The sequence below is a fragment of the Azolla caroliniana genome, unplaced genomic scaffold (assembly GCF_043228905.1).
Source record: "Azolla caroliniana isolate FFs.n. ecotype wild unplaced genomic scaffold, voAzoCaro1.0.p SCAF_9, whole genome shotgun sequence".
In the NCBI taxonomy this organism is placed as follows: domain Eukaryota; kingdom Viridiplantae; phylum Streptophyta; class Polypodiopsida; order Salviniales; family Salviniaceae; genus Azolla; species Azolla caroliniana.
The window spans coordinates 6,706,204-6,712,203 of NW_028230444.1; positions in this window are offsets into that span (position 1 = coordinate 6,706,204).

The window sequence follows — 6,000 nt, forward strand, 5'->3', positions numbered from 1 at the left end:
AAAGCAAGTGAAGCAATTATGAGACGTATCAAAGCAAAATTTTGATTCTTAAATGGATGTAGAATATGAAGATTTTTTTCTGAAGATTGGATGCAATATACTTGCATCATGATACATCTATAGATTCCTTTGTGCATGTGGTTTTTTAGCAAAGCCATTGTATGATGACTTTAGCAAGATGTGGAGTCTCATATTTCACCTTACATTAGATATGTTGCACCAAACTACAACACTATTTTTCTTCTCCAAATGAGGAAACCATATGTTAAGTTTTACTTTTCATGAAAAAATATTCTCCATTGCTAAATATTTGGTTCAGCTTGAGCCTTGCCAAACCGACTCAAACCGGTTAATCCGATTAGGTCATTAAAATGTTTTTATTAAAAGTTAAAAACTGTTAGTATAGTCTTAGAAGTTTTGTTAACCTTCCTTTGGCTCTAGGGCATGCCTTTTGATGGGTAGTGAGCACCTCCTATTAAGCATGCTTCCCGGAGTCATGATCTCAACTTCTCAAGCACTAAGCAACAAGCATCTTTTCTTTGAGGTGCAGCCTGTGAGGATGTCGTCTATTGACTCCTGAAGGCTCAATCTCAATCAATTGGGAAACTGATTTCATTCATGATCAAACTCAATTATGTATCATGGAATTGTCTTTATAATGAAATGGAACAAATTTTGTTTGGGTGAAATCTTGTTGAATGCACAAAGTGAAAAAAGGAACTATCTAGAGAGATAGATAAATAGATAGATAGATTATATTATTGTCTCCAAAGGTTAAATATGGCCTATGAGAATCAGAATTAATACTAAGGCCAAGTTCAACATATCATAAAACATCTTAACATGTGACTTGATGAAAGAAGAATGACAATGGATGTCAGGGCCGTATCCAAAGACAAGTTTAAAAGGAAGAAAAGAATGAGAAGTAGACAATAAGAAAGGAATGAGAGAGAAATAAGATGTTGAAGATGTATTAGCAATGAGAACAAGGGTTACAAGAGTATGCCAAAGACTAGTGTTGAACCGGAATGGTTCATCAATACATCGTACATGTTTATATAGCATGCTTTGGATACATGCATGCTCACCACCTCATAGGCACGCATGGTCGCCATTAGGTATTCACAACTTTGGAGTCCAAAATGGATTTCACTTCATATTTCGGGCCTTCATCAAGCTCAATAGGAGGTGGAGGGGGAACAACGTGATCTGGAATAGAGTTTGACGCATAAGGTTCCGAGAGTGAGACATGGAACACTGGATGAAGATGCACATGAGGAGGGAGATCGTGATGAAAGGCAACTTCATTGATATGTTTAGTGATTAAATATGGACCAAGACGTTGATAATCCAACTTATTACAAGGCCTAATGGTCTTGACGTTACGTCGTAAGAGCCATACACGATCTCCAACTTGAAATTTGGGTTTTTTCGGTGATGAGTTGAGTCGATGGCGATCTGCAAATTTCTTATGTGTGACTTCAACATGATGTAAATGATGAGAAAGAACAATATGAATTTCTTGGATATGACGTAGGTGATCCTCCACAACAAGGGTTTTTGAGATTTTTGGGTGGTCAAGCATTGTCCAACGGGGGTGAACGCCTGTGTTGGCAAAGAAGGGAGTAAGTTTGGTAGAAGAATGAACTGAATTATTGTAAGAAAACTCCGCAAAATATAAATAATCTACCCAATCATCCTGCTGATAATGGATGATGAAGCAACGAAGGTATTGTTCCAAGGTTTGATTGGTACGTTTAGTTTGACCATTAGTCTCTGGATGATAGCTTGAAGAGAGTTTACAATTAATTTAGAGGAGCCCAAACAAGTGTTTCCAAAATGTCGAGATAAATTGTGGTCCTTGATCACTAATGATATCAGGAAGACCATGATGCCAAAACACTTCAGGCATAACCAAATCTGTTGTCTCTTGACTATTAATAGTCTTTGTGCATGGTAGAAAATGTGCCATCTTAGTGAACTGATATACAATAGTATGGATGGAATCAAAACCTTTGGAAGATGGAAGATCAGTAATGAAATCCATAGATATAGACTTCGAGGGACCATCAGGAACTTGTAAGGGTTGGAATAAACCACACAGTCGATGCTAGGACACTTGGACCGACAACATGCATCACAACTGCGAATGTAGTCCTCAACATAATTACAAAGATGCGGCCACCAATAATTTCTAGAAACTAATTCCAAAGTTTTGTGAACTCCAAAATGACCAGCCATTAGCATGTCATGGCAGTGTTGTAAAATAAGGGGTCGAGAACAGCCATTAGGGACGTAAAGTAAATTAATTCGAAAAAGTAAATTATCATACCAACTGAACTGATTATAAACTTTAAGAGAATTCATGGACCTTGAACAAGAAGCACGATTTGGAATGATATGATTCAAGACATCTTGGGCAAAGTCATCTGATTCAAGATCAGTACGAATCGTACTAATAAGTATAGAGTCCATGGGTGTCTTAAAAACATTAGCGACCATCACTTGTAAACAATCAGGACCAATGAGGATTTGCTTTTGATGATCAAAAGTAGGTTCCCCTAAATAGGGTGACATGTAGGAATGTCGAGATAGTGCATCTGCCTTTACCTGGTGTATTGCGGAGCAATACACGATCAAGAAATCAAAGCGTATAAGAAATTGTGCCCAACGAGCCTGTCGATGATTTAAGACTCGAGCATTTTGGAAGTATGTTAGGTTCTTGTGATATAATTATAGACAATGATTTGATGGGGAGAACCTTCCAAGAAGTGGCGCCAATGCTCAAAAGAGTCTGCAATAGCTAAAAGCTCTTTGTCGTGAATCTCATAATTAATTTCCGTAGCTTCAAATTTCCGCGAATGAAAAGCAACTGGATATAATAGCCCATTTTCTTTGGGTAGTGAGAGGACACTCCCCGAATGCAAAATCTGATGCATAAGCTTCCAAAATAAAAGGCTTGTCTTGGTCAGCATGGATCAAAATAGGAGCTGATGTGAACGTACGTTTTAAGCTTTCAAATGCCTTAGCTGCACTAGAATTCCATATGAATGGTTGGTTTTTATGTGTTAATTGTGTAAGAGGCAAAACCTTCTTTAAGTAGTTACTAATGAATTTGCAGTAAAAAATCGCAAATCCCAAGAAACACTGGACATCACGCACAAATTGTGGTGTTTCCCACTCTAGAAGTGTTTGCACCTTTGCTGGATCCATAGATATTCCTTCTGATGATACTATGTACCCTAGGAATTCCACTTGGTTGAGATCAAAACTACATTTCTCGAGTTTAGCATAAAGACCATATTCTTGTAATCATCGTAGAACTTGGCGTACATGTTCATCATGCTCGCCTTGAGTCTTGGAAAATATCAAGATATCGTCCAAATAAATGATGGTGAATATATCCAAGAAGTCTCGGAAAATATCATTGGCCATATGTTGAAAAACTGCAAGAGCATTTGTGAGACCGAAAGGCATAACTGTATGCTCAAAATGACCATATCGAGTGTGAAATGTAGTAACTTTCCATTCCACCCAAACGAATTCGAACTAGATTATAAGCACCTCTAAGATTGATCTTTGTAAAGTATTTGGCTCCACTCAAGCGATCCAAAAGTGTTGGTATTAAAGGTAAGGCATACCTATTTTGAATTGTGATTTTGTTTAATCCTCGATAATCTACGACCAAACGAAGCGATCCATCTTTCTTCTTGACAAAAAATATTGGTGTGCTAGCAGGAGATTTGGAATGACGAATAAATCCAATATCTAAATTTTCATCGATACAGTCGCGAAGAACCTTGAGCTCTGTAGGTGATAAACTATAAATTGGTCTCCACGACAGATCTATTCCTAGTTGAAGATCAATAGGACAATCGTAAGGTCGATGTTCTAGGAGTCTAGCAGCTTTGTCCTTATTGAAGAAATCTTGGAAATTATTCTTGATACTTGGTTGGAAGTAAGGTACTCGACTTTTGTTGAGTTGGTGTTGGCATTGTTATTATTGTAAATATAAACATTTCTTTGCATAAGTTTTCTAGTGATATTGTTGAGATCCGATGGCACTCTAAAATTGGGTTATAAGCAATAGAGAGAGAGAGAGAGAGAGAGAGAGAGAGAGAGAGAGATATGAAGTATATGATAGAGGTGAGGAAATTGGGTTTCGAACCCAAGACACAATGCTTGTACTGTTATTGACTTACCACTAGGGTAAGCTAATTACGATAAAAGAGAGAGAGAGAGAGAGAGAGAGAGAGATAAGACTTGGAAAGGAAATGAGATTATATTATGAGGAAACAAGATTACAATGAGTAGGTTAAGGGCTAAAAACTGGTGTTGAACCGAATGAATTGAAATAAATGCATGGACACTTATTTATAGATCCTTATGGAGTATTCTAGAATGTTCTAGAATATTTTAGATATTTATGATAAGAAATATAATCATGAAATATTAAAGGATGTTCTAGAATGTTCTAGAATATTCTAAATATCTTGTAATAACTAAAAATATAATTATTATAGTCACACATCATATATGTTATTACAATGGTTAAGGGTTCAACACATAGAGCAAGAAGTCATGGCTTCGATTCTTGATAAGCCAAAATGTTGTCTTCATGACATTATCCCCCCGTTCAATGACGAGTTCCACGAGTCGGAAGACAAGAGTTCAGACTTGGTTTATGGGGATATTTGTTGCGAAATGCAACAACCATGTCGGAGGCATTAGCAAGATGCTCGACAGGCTCCCATGTTTGATCATTAGGTGTATAACCTAACCAAACAACCAAATAATATAGTTTGTTGCGGATGATCTTGGAGTCACGAATGGCAACAACCTTATATTTAGAGCCATTGGACGTGGGGGAGGTGTAAGATGACCAGGAATAGAGCTTGTTGTGTAGGGCTCCAAAAGTGAAACATGGAAGACCGGGTGAAGACGCATATGAGGAGGGAGATCAAGAAGAAATGTCACATCATTGATCTTACCAGAGATCACGTATGGGCCGAAACGTTGATAATCCCATTTGTAGCAAGGTCAGGTGGTTTTAATGCTACCTTGTAAGATGAAGAGAAATCACGCGAAATATTGCTCGGCTACAACCAAGTCTTCAAGTACTCTATGGAGAATCAAACATAGAAAATGGAAGAAGGAGAAGAATGCACGTATATAGACAACAGTAAAGAGTACACAATGTGTTTTACGTGGAAAAACCTAATAGAGAAATTCAGCCTACAGACTCCTAACTATCACTATATGAAGATCTTAGAGAGGTTACAAGAATGAAGATCTCAGAGGCAACGACCTTGAAATCTCCCTTTGCCAATGGGCAAATACAACAGAGTATAGCTCTTTCTCTTTCTCTCTCTGGGTAAAAGCATGCGAGTGGAAACACTATTATAGCTAATTAGCTACTAAAATGGCCATAGCTAATTAGCTATTTGTTTAGCTAGTCTTTTTTGTGGGAAAATCAAATATTTGAAAAACTAAATTATGAAAAAACTCAAATATTTGAACTTCTGTTTCAGACGTAGTGGAACTTGGGGAATAGCACCATCATCTAAGGTCGACTTCAATGTCATCAATTTCCTGTTTAGCCTAAGTCTGATTTTGAACGCAGATGGAGTACTCAGAGCACGAACGCAGACGTAGCTCCCGCAACAGCAGAAAATCGACATTGCAGATTGAGAGCTACAACACAGAACCCGCTCGATCATCGTCCAGGTATGTTTCAGTTACAGAAACCCCAAACATTTGTTTTTTCTTTTTGACTACTGTTTGAACTTTGGTGCCGATTCATATTTCCCAAAAATCGAATAGGGCGAAGTCCTTGGAGTCCCATACAAGGATGTCTTGCAAATCGGGGAGTAGCAACAGGTGTGTTTATATTAATTTTTTTGTGTTTAATCCTGTCTTTAGTGATGATTGGGGTTTCTGATTGAAATTTTTGATTAGGGTTTTTGTTTATAAATTTTTGATTAGAATTTTTGATTAGGG